The sequence below is a fragment of the Helianthus annuus genome, chromosome 14 (genome assembly GCF_002127325.2).
Source record: "Helianthus annuus cultivar XRQ/B chromosome 14, HanXRQr2.0-SUNRISE, whole genome shotgun sequence".
Taxonomy (NCBI): Eukaryota; Viridiplantae; Streptophyta; class Magnoliopsida; order Asterales; family Asteraceae; genus Helianthus; species Helianthus annuus.
Window position 1 is genome coordinate 25189811 of NC_035446.2, and position 16154 is coordinate 25205964.

Sequence of the window (16154 nt, forward strand, 5' to 3'; positions counted from 1 at the left end):
AAATGTCTGAATGGCTCAGACATTTGTCTTTGAATGGTTAGGCATTATACAGAGTCTGAATGGTTAAGACATCTAATCTTAATTGATCTGACATTTGTCTCTGAACGGTTAAGCTTATACAGGCTTTTATTAGTTCAGATCTCTTACTGGTTCAGCACTTAATAGTTCAGACCTCTTACTGGTTCAGCACTTAACCATTCAGATGTTGCCAAAAAAGCCCTTAGTTTTAAGTTAAAATTAAATTATAGAAGACGGCGTTTATGTTTATATCGGATTGCAAAGTATCTATGTTTTGCCCCTTCAATGTTTTTACTGACCGTAAGTTAGACCTAAATAGTGGCAAAAATGATAAAGGAAAGAAGTTATTGTTGAATCACAAGACGATCCCTATTTGGATTTGTTTACATGTTACTGATGATTAGATTATAAAAGAGTGTTTAAATGTATTTTGCTTGTTTAAAGTTTAATGGTTAACTAATTAGTGTTGTTAATAAGAGGATTACGACCCAAGTTTTGTGAGTTTTCGAGGGAGGAAAGGGTGATTGACATAGAAGATAGGGATGAAGTGAACGAGGGAAGGACGGATAACCTTGGAAAAATCATCCAAAAATGAGTTATGTGAGAGGGGAGAGGAGTGTTCTTGGGAAGTTTTTGAAGTCGTTTTTTGTTTGTGAGATGAGCAAAGTCTGTGTACGGATTACATGGAGACTGTTTTAAAGCATGGGGGTTGTGAGTGCGATGAGTAGCCTAGCTAAAAGTAAAATTCTTTGAAGGAAGGTTAGAAAAATAGCTTCAAAAGTTGGACTTACATGAGTTGTTGTGATGTTGGTTGTGGCGTGAATCCAGGGCCGTCTTCGAAAATGTCGAAAAAAATTTGGGCCCTGTGCGAGATAAAAAAACGGGCCCTACCCGCCCTAGTAAAATGCCAGTAGCGGTTTTAAATATTGATATCGAGACCGATTTTTTTCGATCAAAACCATACTCTATTCTGAATACAACTATGTTTTCAAAAAAGTTTACACCTTCCTTTTTAATAAGGATCGTCTATTGATAAGACGGTAGAAGATCTAATGAATCCATTTAACTTATAAATATTTTACTATGTTGCCTGCGTATGTATTTTCTTACGTTTTTTTATGTGATTGATCTTGTAGCTTTACATATCGATCGTGTTGGTATCGATGCTATTCGGCCGGTATTACTTCGCTTTATCAGAGTACCATTACCATACTCGTACTCGCTATAATATGTTGTAACAAGAAAAATTCTCTATTGTAATATAATTAGTAGAGCTCAAAGTTATTACATAATCATAGTTACTCTACTTAAATAACATCAACTAACACCAAAAAAAATCTCTTATTTATGCATTGCGTATTTACTTTTCATATAAACAAAATTTTGATCCAAAAGAAAGAAGAAATCTCTTAAAGGAACTCAAAAATAATTACTGAAATAAAAAATTAACTTATTTTTCAATAGTAAAGGCGGAAAACATATATTTATTAGATGTTAACAAATAATCTGCCATTAATTAAAAGTATGTGAGCCCATTAAATGATAAGAAATAGCCTGCCATTAACTAAAAGTATGTGAGCCCAAAAATTGATGTGCTATAACAAAGTTAAAAAAAAACTCAAACACAAGAGTCGAACTTGCGATATAGAAGTTGGAATGAGTCTTTTCAACCACTGAACCAAGACCTGTGTATGCGTAATGGTTTTACAGATTTAAATAATATATATAAATATATATATGTATACGAATTTTTAAAAAAATTGCGGGCCCTAATACGTTTTTGGCCCTGAGCCGGCGCCCACCCAGCACTTGCTCAGGGCCGGCCCTGCGTGAATCGTCGAGGGTTTGGGAATGGTTTCATATTTTTTTTGTTTAAACTTTAATAAAAAATGGTACGAGTCCCTCGTGCATTGTGGCGTAAATCTGATAGATACTGGTTCGGCTTATTATGTTTCGGTATCATATTGGCAATTGGTACAAGTGAAAGAAAGAACTTAAAAATTAAAGACATAATATGTCCAAAGGATATTTACATGTGTTTTACATCAATAGAAAAATATAAAAACAAATATTGGTGACGGCTGGTATCGATGTTGTTCGATCGAATTCGATCAGTTTGGTATTGTATCGTTACGGTACCGACACTCGATATAGCGATCGATACGGTGTATCAAATTAACGCAGAGTTGATACACTTTAAGAATATTCTGTGTGGATTAATGAAGTATGCTTGAATTAGGTTGTACTTTGACGCATCTAAAGGTTCTAAATTACTATATAAAGTTTGATAATTGTTATATAAATCATGATAAATGGAAATTTCACATCACCTTAGGTCCATTTCTTTATTACAAGGACCATACACGTTATGACAAATAATGACAAAAAAAAGTTATAATTTAATCTTATGATAAGAATAATAACCTCATTATATAGTAATAAATATATGATAACAAGTTTAAGATTTCCAAAGTATGAAATATGCAAGAATTGATACATGACTACACAGAGAGCAGATATAATAATAGAGAGTGGGGATCCTACGGAAAGTGTGTTTTTCCTAAAAAGTGTAAAAAGTCATAAAACACAATAATTTCAGGCATAAAACACACCTAAAACTCATAAATAATAGAATGAATATTACTAAAGCACCATATTCAAACTCTAATAGTCCATAAAAACTTCAAACACACCATGGTAGAACTATGAATATAAAACACACAATGCTAAACAACATAAAACACAATAATATTTGTCATTCCACAATCAGAGCCTTAACATCTAAAACACAACACAAAACCCACATACATGATGTTTTAGTAATCTTCATCATATTATTTATCATATTATTTGTGGGTTTTTGGTGTGTTTTATGGTTGACATTACGGTGTTTTATGACTTTTTACACTTTTTAGGAAATTTGGACTTTCTGGCCAACTCCTATCCTAATAATAGATTACCATTATGTTACTTAAACAAAACAGTTGTTATGAACATCTAATAATATCAAGACACAAAATCTTAACATTTATTAACACGCACTCTGTAAGTAGGAAGCCTATAGTTGTATATCTTCAGATTTTCACATTGCGATTCACGTACATAGCGTTTTGATGGTTATTTTAAAGCTGAGCATCTTAAAACGTAGTGCTATTCAGGGCCGGCTCAATGGGGAGTGAAATAAAGCAAGAGCTTTAGGCCTCCATTTTCCTAGGACCTCAAGTTCTAAGAAAATATATTATATTTTGGTAATTTTGGCTTTGAAATTGTTAACATTGAGGTTTATGATCTATAATTATGCGTATACAAAGATGATATATGAATAATAGATTCATAGCAATTTTTTTCGTTTACAAAAAGGGCCCCAATTTTGCTATCCGCTTTAGGCCTAGAAAAAATTAAAATTTTTTGAGACAGCCCTGGTGCTATTATGGTCGATTTGTAAATACTAACCATTATTGTCGAAGTTGTGTAGGTAGACACGATGCGATCTCTTTGAATGTGTTCTTGAAAAATCATGTCAACGTTAAGCCCTATCTGTGTTGATAAAGTTCTTTGATTTGGGGATAAGATGCCCGGTATGTGAAGAAGGTAATTATGGTGTTGATAACGTTCTTTGATTTGGGGATAAGATGTAAAAAACGTTAGACCACGCACGTTTGTAAGAACCTGTAGAAAATGACGTATTAATAAAAGTTGTTACACCATAATCATGCACGTACCTACAACCAAACATTTTTTAAACTCATAAAACATAAGGTACAATACATATATGCAACCCTAAAACCATAGGTGCAACCAACCATTGCAAAAAAACAACCTATAAGCATAAATTACAAACGATTATGCATAACATTATTTTGAATTTTAAATTAATAATATATAAATATGGTGGCCAAAGCCATATAAATGAACATCTCATTCATAATTGGTTTGTACAAGTGGTAGGTGTTTAATAAATTATCAATACCACTATTTTAATATGCTTCGTAAATTCTTATCTAAATTGTAATAACAACATCGAGGGTGGACCATCATACATGTAACTTATCAAATTTAAAAAAGAACATGAGTAACCAAACTTACATAAGTATGTGTTTTGTATGGAAAACAATCTAAGTGTTGTTTTTATCCAATATTATAGTGCGAAAAAATAGAGAGGTTGCGAAAAAATATATGAACTTAATTAGAAGAGTTAAATGCCATTTTAGTCCCTGTGGTTTGGGTCATTTTGACAGTTTAGTCTAAAGGTTTGATTTTTAACCTGTGATTCCAAAAAGGTTTCACAGTTGCCATTTTAGTTCACTGGGTTAACTTTATATATTTTTTCTGTTAACGAGAAGGCCAATTTGGTCATTTTGTATGTAATTCTGTTAACTAAAAGGGCAATTTAGCCATATAAAATGATCGAATTGGCCTTCTCGTTAACAGAAAAATGGATAAAGTTAACCCAGTGGACTAAAATGGCAACTGTGAAACCTTTTTAGACCTACAGGTTAAAAATGAAACCTTTGGACTAAACTGGCAAAATGGCCCAAACCACAGGGACTAAATTGGCATTTAACTCTAATTAGAATATAGAGGATATTGATTTCTATCATGTGGAGATTGGACTCCACCGCGGGTACACATTGAGTTCGGTTTTTTTTTTTTTTTTTTTTTTTTTTTTTTTTTTTGCAATTGTCTCGAATAAATTGTCAAAGTCCATACAAGAATTATCTCCATGGTGCATGATTTTTGCAGATGATATTGTGTTAGTTGCAGAGACTAGACAGAGCTTAAATGTGAGATTAGAGGAATGATGAGCAGCTAGAGGGCAAAGGTCTAAGGATTAGTTGATCAAAAATTGAGTACGAGTACTATGATTTCAGTGGTACATGCAACAACGAGAAAACTCTTACCACCATTGAGGGCCAAGAGGTCCCGTAGGTTACCAGATTCAAATATTTAGGATCATTTGTGCAAAATGATAGGAGATGTATAGTGATGTAGCTCACAGCATTCAGGTTGGTGTAGGTGGAGAGCAGCCACAAGGGCATTGTGCGCAAAGATGTTCCTAGCTAAATTAAAAAGGAAATTTTATAGCATTACAGTTAGACATACTATGTTATATGGGACATACGGTTATGCTATCAAGAAGACATAAGCGCACAGACTTGAGGTAGCAAAGATGAAGATGTTAAGGTGGATGTTTGAGCACACAAGGTTACACATGATAAGAAATGAGGTTTTTGGAAAAAAAGTTACGCGTTATTAGTATATCATATGAGATAAAGGAAGGGAGATTGAGATGGTTTGGGCATGTGAAGAGGAGGCTAAGGATGGCACCAGTTAAAGTAGTGGAAACCCTCATTGTCGAAGGAATTAGGAGTATGGGCAAACCTAAACTAACTTGGGATGACCAAATTAGGCTAGATTTTTCAAAATTATACATTTATAAGGACATGGTATAGGGTAGGAATTCGTGAAGACGTAGCATTAAGGTTAAGGACTTTTAGTGGATGTGTTTGAGCTTTGTCATCACGTGGACTTTGCATGTGATTAACTTCCTGTAATTATGTCTCTATGTTGTCGGGTGATGTTATATCTATTTTGTGTTATCATGTTACTTTGTCACCACTTTTTTTGTATCATTAGCTTTCTATCCATATATTTTTGGGGAACTATCATCTTTATCCTTAGGGATAGAGGTAAGGCTTACCTACAACCTACCTCCTAGACCCTACAAATAGTTGTGTTATTTGTGGGATTTAGTGGGTATATTTGTTGTTTATTATAGTGCAAAAGATACTATAAAATTTTCTAAAAATAAATAAATGTATGGGTCAAACAGCAGTTGGGCTCACGGGTTAACGAAGGACCAGCCCAGGTACTGATAACACAACTAAAAATCTAGACCTGAGATGATCGAAATGAGTTCGCAAGCCTAATCCCAAGTATACAGTTAATGTGGCCTTAACGGAGTTGAATGGACTGAACCATAAAGCTTTGACGTGGCGTGTATGAGGAAAGTGTGGCTGAAAGCAATGCAAGCCGATATTGAAGCCATGCACAAAAATGAGACATTGGTGTTAGTGCCAAAACCAGAAAACGTAAAGCCAACAACATGCAAATGGGTGTACAAGGTGAAGCGAAAATCTGATGGAGTGGTGGATACATTTAAAGCTCGTTTAGTGGCACACAGTTTTTCTCAACAGTTTGGCATTGATTATGAGGATGCGTTTAGTCTAGTGGCCTTAAGCATAGGGTGGTCCTTAAAACAAATGGATGTAAGAAACGCGTTTTTGTGCGGCGATTCAGACCGTACGCTTCATATGGATCAACCAAGAGGTTTTGAAAGTAAAGAACATCTGGACCATGTGCGCAAGTTGATGAAAGCAATTTACGGGTTAAAGCAATCTCCTAGGGCATGATTATCCAATTTTAGATTTATAAAAATGATTTTTATTTAAACTAAATACACACAACGGGGAAAGAACCCATCGTGTATAGTATAGGTTTAAATAAATACCAAGTATGGTCCAAGGATACGCTTCCCCTACTCAACCGTATATTATTATTATGACCATTATTATTTGTATTTAGTTTAGTAAACTAATATAGTAATATAGAACTTGTGAATAAGTCTTTCGTAATTAATGTAGTTTATTTTATAAAATGAGGAAAATGGTTAAGTCTTCAGTTTTATCTTTTATATAAATCAGAAATGGCTTCCTTGGTCAGGTTGCAAGCTTCCCTCAATCTTGCCACAACATATAATAGACCGGTCTGGAAATATGTCCATAATGAACCGTCCCTAGCCTTTCAACTAGTAAACGATATGCCATAACAAGATTGGTGATATACACCAAATGCGGCATATAAATTATATCAAATAATGTATAAAATCAACCCTTTTTAGTACTAATGTTGGAACAAGTATGTTTCTTTGTATACTTTTGATTTTCAGGATTAAAAGAGCTTAAATTCACAAAAGGAACAAATTAACGGCAAAAATCAGCATAAATACAAAAGAAAGGAAGTTGATACATCATACCGACCCTCCGAGCTTCACCCCAAGACCAAAAACAACGAATCAGAAGACAAGCACGGGGTCGTGCCATCAAGGCATGGGGTCGTACCCCACTCAAGATTCCAGAAAGAAAAAGACAAACAGAAGCAGACAAGAGACATCATAACGACTAATTGTGAAAATATTTAAGAAATTCAATTTCATTCATACTAAAATGGAAAATACATTTTTTTTTTTGAAAGAAAAGTAGAACAAGTTGCAAATGATCGTAACAACATGAAACAATACATAAGTTTAAAATCTAGGTGTGTTTCTAATCCACCCTAAGTACGTTTCTTCATTCCTCATCAACTAGTTTTCTGCAACATGTTTTGAAATAAAGATCAACGAAAGTTGGCGAGTATACAAGTTTGAATATATATAGCATAATTGTGAAGTAAATTTGTCTCATATCCAACATGGTAAATTGCATACATTGTTCGTTATCATACTAGCATGTGTTAACTATAAGTCAAATCAAATGTACCGCAATCGTGCATACCATTGTCGCCGAAACAACAAGGACGTAAAATAGTTTACTTAACAATACCACAAGAATACGGGTGGTGCGTTAATCCTATAGCGCTATAATTGTTAAGGTAGACTTGCGAAGTTAATGAGCATACAGAACACAAAGTATACATAACATGTGATAACAAGAATAATACAAGTATCATGTTATTAGCGGATAAAGTATGTTTGTAAACAAGTTTAATTGTGATTTCGTGATTTGTATAAAGGGTACATGTTGCACCCAAAGTTTAATTGGGATCGAGTATACTCACGGTTTTACGTAGAAATCCCGCGAACGCGAGTTGAAGCGTAAGGGAGTGGAGAACACCGAAGTTACCCTACGTTAGGGAAACGAAGGTGTGTGAGTTTATAAAATTTGTGGAGAGTTCGGATTCGGAATTTAATAATAAAAGTATGTATGTAATGAAAATATATCTTGTCTAAATACTCGTTTGGACACTAAGTTTGTACGTGTTTTCATGGGTCCTAATTTGCCCATTAGAATCACAAACGAGGAGTTTAGAATGAAGATAATATAACCTAACTTCATGTCATCTAACCATAACCCGGTTAGTATCAAGAATCCGATAAAATATATTTTTACATAGTATAGTATAGTCCATCATGTATAATCATATAAATCATGTAAGTCAAGTATGGAGGTAAGATTAACCTCTTTTGTATGATTCACCAAAGCACAAGTTTATGAACGTAGTTGATAAACCGGTTGGTAATGAATGATATATATATATATAGGAACGAGATCAGGAGAAAACGCCCAAAAGTGTGAGAACGGTGAAAACGCATCCTGGCCCAACACGTGTCACGCGACATAGAGAAGCGCGGATGGGCTTTTTTGTCCTTTCATATTTCTTTTTTTAAACGCGTGTCACATCACCTTTCCATTTTTTGGCGTTTAATAAATACACGGCGTTTTTATTGTTTTTAGATCAGGATCATAGTAAATATTTTGGCATTTTAAGTAAGTTTGGCGTTTTTATTGTTTTTAGATCAGGATGCAGGCCTATAATGTAAAAACAACAGTAATTTTCTTGATGTTTATTTTTTTTCTATCAACTGTTGTGCCATGTAGGATACAGGCCTATAATGTGACAGGCAATTATGACGTTTTGAAAAGATAAATAAATTCAATTTTCCATGTAGTGACTTTTAATATAATAAATGTTTGGCAATAATGTTATCGTCTCTTCATTTTACTGTTTTGCAATTACTGTTTCGTTCAATTTTATCTGTCAATTAGTGTTGCTTTTTCCAGTAATACTTTGTTTGACGTTTTTTGGCGTTTTATATAGCAACATCATGCTTTGCTAGCATCCTTTGTCACAGTTTTCACACTATCAGGCGTTTTGGTGTTTGTAGTTTTTGGCGTTTGATACTCAATTTTTTATTAGTAGAGAATTAGATTATAAACAACAGAGAATTAAATAACAAACAATAGAAAATGAAAAAAAAATAAAAATTATAATCTAATTTCTCATCCAAATCTTCATTGTCATCAGCCTCTTCTACTTTATTTAACCTTTTTGGCGTTTTGAACCTGTTTTTGAATATCTTATGTAGATCGTTATTTTCTTACATAACGCTCGTCTTTAGAAGATGCTTATTTTTGTGACATCCTTTATTGTGATTTGATATATACTTGTTTGGTGACATGTTGAAGATCAACGCCTGCTCGAATGTATTGATCCCTTCATGCCATCAATATATCCATCAAGAACAAAGTGACATGATGACATATCAGTGTCATCAGTCTCTTTTTCATGAATATAGAAGAAACGAGATACCCACCTCAGAGAAAAATCCATTCAGTGAAACTTCATTCAGAACAATACTCAATATAGAAGAAACGAGGTTCCGCATCTGTGGCTTTAATAACTATTTTTTGGCGTTTTAAAGTGAATAGTTTGTAAGAAACATGGCGTTGTTTTTGGTTTGTGATCAGTTGATTGTGCAGAGACTTCTCTCTTATAGGATGTTTTTGGCGCTTAGTTTAGGCGGGATTTTATTTATAATAAATGATATTAATAAAGTAGTTGTCTTTTCAGTTACTGTGTGTATTTTTACTGTTTTTGTTCAGCTTTTTATGAGTTTTTAGGGTCATAGACGTTCCATCTTCCAAGGTTGGCGTTTTTAATGGCTTTAAGTAGTTTTTGGCATTTTTTTCCATTTTTAGCTTTTTATAATACTTCTCCAAATTACTTTTATTATAGTTTGGGAGCTTTTGGCGTTTTACTGCATTATCGCGTTTCACAATCATTATGACTTTTTGGCGTTTTATTAATATAATGTATTTTTTTTATTCTAAGTTGAAAAATACATAACAAGCAACAGAAAAAGAAAATTAAAAAAATAAAAATAGAAACAATTCATCTTCCAAATCTTCACTGTCATCAGTCTCTTTCTTCTTTGAAACATGTTCACTGGCGGTTTGCCTTTGTCATGCTTGTGTTTTTGTGGCCGTTTGGAAAGACAAAATGACATGAGTTTTTTGTTTGAATATGTATCTTCAAACCACTCATCAGTGTCATTTGTCTCTTCATGCCATTATAATATTCATCAATAACAAAACACAAAAAATGACATAAGTCTGACACCAGCATCTTTTTGTTTATGATTTGTCCATCTCATGCAACAAAATGTTATTTGAGTCACAACACCTCAGGGAAGAATGCATTCTCCGAAACTTCGCGTAGAACAATATTGAATATACAAGAAACGATATTTGCCATTTTTGGCGTTTTACTAAGGAAATATTGTATCTGAAAGAAACGTCGATTTTTTGGATTCTTTGATGTTTGAGTGTTTTGGCGTTTTCTAAGATGATTGGTATATAGTAAAATATGGCGTTTTTTGAGTAGGTGTGTTTGATGTTTTGGGGATTTTGGCGTTTGTAAGATGAATGGTACATAGTAGAAAGTATGGCGTTTCAGGTTCGGGGGGTGTGTTTTTATGTCTGAGATGTTTTGTTTATATAGGTATGTGTTTTGGCCCGTAATGGCGTTTTATTCATTAGTTTGGCATTTTGGTATAGAAGTGTAAAAGCCCTTTTACCCTTAATGAACCGCGTCCGCTTAATAGAATTCGTGTTATTTACGAAAACGCCACCGTGCCAATCTAGTCCATAGATTGTTTTGATCGGACGATCCATGAGCGTTCTCACCGTTCTCACACTTTCCACCGTTTTCTCTAAATCCTGACCCTATATACATATATATATATATATATATATATATATATATAACTAGTTCGTCAAGTAGCCAAGTAAGGATAACCCGGGCGTGTCATACCCAACATGGCAAATGTTGGAGTGTTGCTTTGATTCTTGGAAGCTACTTGATGTCATTAGTAAAAAAAAGTATGAACAAGTGAGATTTTATGGAACTAATTCGGATAGCCAAAGCTTCCATGGTTCACACATAACTCATGCACAAGCCTTTCAACATGGAAGGTTGAAGCTTGGATGGTTTTCAATCACTTAGAACATATATGGGCACAATTTAAAGAAGGTCTTAAGCTTGTTTCTTGGTGGAAATCAACAACAACACAAACCCATAACTATGAGCTTAGTTGGGAGCAAGGTGGGTACAAGATTCCACTAAGTTTTAAGCATTATATATAAGAAACAAAAAGATAAATTAGAGCAGAATTTTATTCTACTTTAGACCTCAAATATGGTGAGGTTCCACCTTAGTTTGACATGGCAAACTTGTAGAAACATTCCTAGAGGTTGCCCAAGTAGTTTGAAAGAAGACTAGAAGAAGAAAGGTGAAGAAAAGTGAGTGAAAACTCACTTAGAACACTTGGAAGTATTCTTCCTTGCTTGGAATTCTTGAGAGGATTAGAGAGTTTGGGAGTAGATTAGTGTGTGGAAAGTGTTTAGGAGGTGGTGGAGGATTGTATTTATAAGTGTGGATTAGGGTTTGGGAGTTAATGAAGATGGAAGGTGACTGGAGGAGAAAGGAGGTGAAGAATGGTGAAATCTAATTGGCTAAAGAAGGGGATGAAGGTGATTGGAGGTGAAAGGAGGTGGAAAAGCTTTTGGTTTTGCTCACTTTTAGTCCTTGCACTTTGTAACTAGGTTATTTTATGTCGTTTTCTTGTATTTTAACTTGTTTTTAGTATCCAAGGTGTATTTTAAGTCTCATTTTGCGTATAAACACGTATTTAAAGATTGATTGCGTATATAACACAAATATGAAAGGTAACACGTATATGTATAAAATGAATTTCCATTATGATCAAAGCCTCGGATTAAAAGATTGGAAATGAAGCACGAATATGACACAATTATAAGTTTCAAAAAATAGAAATGCGAATACAACTTTCTAAATATGGAAAGTTTGAAAATGTGAATTGTTAGGCCATGGGGTATGGGGCTTGGGTTGGGGCGTGGGTTGGGGGAAAACGCCCAAGACACCACCCCGGGGGCTTAGGTTGGGGCTTGGGTTTGGGCGTGGCCCCTTTGGCGTGGGCTTGAAGCCGAGCGTGAGGCGGGCTAGCAAGGTGACATGGCGGGCTCTCAATGGCCATGTGTCAACTCATGCCCCCCAACCCAAGCCCCACCATACCCCATGGGCGTGGGTTTTTTTTCCCATTCCACGTGTCAACCAATGCCCAACCCAAGCCCCACCATACCCCACGGTCTTACATAACACCTCTGATAACAAATTCAGAAATGAAAAAGAACAGTTACTTGATCAAAAAAAGTTGCCAAAATCAAACCAAAAGTATTGAATAGTACCTCACCTTCCATTGACTTGGTTGGAATACGCCGCCTGACCCTCAAGATAGTGGCTACAGTCGTCGATGTAGCCGATTTGGATTCTCAAAATCCCACCTCTCGATCTTGCACCATCGTCAGGCATGGGCATGAGAACCACTATCTCTTTAAAGCTGTATCAATGATCCGAACATGTGAGTCATAGGAGACCATATTTGACCATCAAAGAACCATGTTCATATCAATAATCTATGTAGAGAACCCTCAGTCACAGACCAGTTTGGCAGATTTGGTCACATAACAGTAATAACAACAATGTCGCCGCCGCTAGGCAATTGTTCTCTGCTTTAGCCTTGAAGTAGTCGACATCGATTATAGGCTCTCTCTCATTGTTATCGGAGAACACCAATATGAGACAGTTTTTGCGATGGTGGTGCAGAGTACACATGTGACACCTGTGACAAAACCAGGTAAACCCTAATCGATAAGTATGACTTACACGACTAACAGAACACTACTAATGGCGCCTCAGACAAATCTGAGGGCACGTTGTAGTTAAAATATGAACATTATTAATTAACAAAGTGATATTAGGGCCTTATAATGCAGAAAAACAGTTAAACGAAAAGAATTTCGGCTAACAATGCATTAATAGTTAAACACGAACGAGGATGTCGTAAGCGAACCTAAAGGAACAGAATTACTTAAATATGATCCGTAGATCATAACATAGGTCATTGATGCCTTATCAAGAAAAAAACCATGTTAATTTTTAAAGATTATAGTGTACTGTGACAAAAATACTCCAAGGTATAGTGTGTTGTTTTCTTTAGCCATCTTTAAATAATCTTCGTTGATGTTCGTCGTGTTTCCGTATGCAAGCACGCGTAGCGCTGAAGTACACTTCTGAATAGTGATAAATCCAAGCGTCCCTCTCGCATCCTGGTTTTGCTTAAAGTAATTGAACTTGTTTTCCAAGTCTCCGGCAATGCGTAGAAATAAATGTTTACTCATTCGGAAACGACGCCTAAAAACATTTGGGTTTGGATAAGTCGGCGTTTCATCAAAATAATCGTTTATCAAACGAGCGTTTGCCGATAGTCGTTCTGGTTACATATATTTTCTTCAGAAAATTTGGCGTGGAGGGCAACTAATGTGTTTCATATACCACGTCGCTAATTCACATGAACTCGTAACCGCCTCTTGCTCGACCTCCTCGTCGGTTAACTCACCGACGTTGGCTAAAAACTCTTTGTAATAATAATTGGGAACAGATGACGTAGACGTGGAGGAACACTATAAGAAAACCGAGCAATACCAGTGACGCCAATAGCCACAACACCGTGCAATACGATTGCTTTACCAGTCGTCGCTATTGCACGGCGTCGTGGCTATTGGCGTCGCCGGTAATAACTTGATCCAACGGGTGTTGTCTTCCCCCTCAAACAAACACAATTCAAATGTACATTCATCTTCTTTCTCCCCAAAACAAACACAAGTGTCATGGCCACTTCTTTATCACTGGAGTATCTTCTCCGACCGCCAAGTTAACGACCAACATTCGTCACTAGAGCACCTTGTTCTACACCGGAGCACCTTGTTCGTCACCAGAGCACCTTCTCCGTCAACCATTACCGTAACTGGCCACCTTCTCCGTCAACCACCACCGTAACTGAGCATCTTCTTCGTCATCGGAGCATCTTCTCCGTCAGCGGGGCACCTTCTCCGTTATCGGAGCATCTTCTTCGTCAACCAGCACCGTAACTGAGCACCTTCTTCCTCAAGCTCCGGCTTGTTTTTTTTAATGTTATGCAGAAACTGTGTAATGTAATTTTATGTAAAAAGCTTTGTTTAAGTTTTGTTTGAGTTTATGGATTAAATATATGAGATTTGAATGATGATATAATGCTCCTTTGTCTTCCATCTTTGTTTGAGGTTTTGCATAACCAGTTTATTACTTCCATATCTTTCCATGGAAGGTAGATAATCGAGCATCAGCGACGTGTCAAACTTGTCTCCGGTGAAGTTTTAGGCAAAAATCCGACTAAAGCATTAGCAGCGACATCTCTCGCCGCTATTGAGTCAACCCTTTAGCGGCGACAGGTACCAACAGTGGCGACATATGAGGCAATACCAGCCAACATTTAGCAGCGACCCTTTAGCGGCGACATGTCGCCGCTATTGGTAATAGTGGCGATATAAGGAGTCTTTAGCGACGACATTTGTCGCCCCTATTGCCCCGTTTTCTTGTAGTGGAATCCATTTTTGTAGAAGATGGTGTGGAGTTTTGTTTATTTTTTGTGGTATTATTAGTTGTGAATGTGTGTATATAGTTATTGGATCTAAAAAAAATAAATAAATAAACAATGTAGCCGTTATTTAGCCGTCGCCCAATGGATTGATTGGTCAAGAGTTCTTCATCCTGGTATTTTCATGGCCACGCGCAACCCAAAAAGTTCAAAAAAAACACCCCGGGGCGGTTGGTGCGGCGTTTTAGATGAAAAAAACGCCCAAACCACCCCACTACGGGTGATCTAAGATGAAAGAGACGTGATCAAATTTTCCAATTTATGTAACTGTCATAATTCTCTCCTAACAAGGATTATATATTCACACTTGATTCCAATTTTTATGACAATATCAAGAATACAAAACTTTGAAGAGTATAAAAAGGAATACTGACAGTGCGACTACGTACAACAAAAATACATGAAAACAATTTTGATGATACTTAAACCATCATAGTACAAACTACGAAGTATTATACGTGAATATCATGTAGGAAATAGGTTCACCTTTTGTAAAATATAATTACAAAATATATCATAACGAGACTCTCGTTATTCGTAGGAAATATCATAGTACAATACCGGTTGCAATAACTAAATAAAAAGAATATAGATATAATTATATATACCAATCTTGATTCAAGCCGCATCTCTGGTGGGTCCTTCACGCGCACTTGATAGCATCCTAAACTCGAGTATTCATCATCTTGAGTCTTGAAAAATACTCCTTGACTGCAACAAAGAGCACACTAAAACGTTGACGATTTTGGTTGAGGCACGTGTTCAACACGCTTCCCTTAAAACAGATTTCGCGCCTCTACTAAAGACGACGCGTCTGTCTCCCAGGGTACAACAGCCGAAGCAGTCTGTACTGCCGGAGATGGCTCACCGGCCCAAGGTTACATCCGGTAATTGTAGTGTTTGAACTCATGTGGTGGAAAACAAGTAGAGAATACTCATCTCTCTAGTTGGTCTTCAAGTGTTTATCCTACTTCTAGTATTCTTTATGTATAAAGCAATACCCTATTCTCTTATCACAAAAGAAAGCACATAGCCTACTATTTGTACAAGACTAGTGAAAGGATTCACTTAATTATTCACATAATTAGTCACTTAATTAGGACTTAAAAACTCTAATAAAACTAATTAAATACTCAAGAGTTACTCTTTAACTTACCACATGAATATTCTAAGTAATATTTATAATTTCATTAAACTATAAATATATTTATTATCCATTCACCAAATTTCCAACAATCCCCCACATGAATGGAGATCATTCAAAACACTTAAAATTTCCAATGTAACCTCGACAGTTGAGTTTTGCATACGATAGGTAGGTGTTACCCTTTGAACCTTCGCTCATGAAATGCACTTAGCCCACTAGCTTTGAGTAGATCTCGATGTCTTTGAACTCGTATGCCGTTTGTGTAGACGACAATACACTTCACACAAGACTCTCCCTAGCTGGGTCATCTCCTCATAGTCGTGTCCAATAATGGTCGTGGAACACTTTCCTGGTTCTGCGAGAGCTCTAGGAATT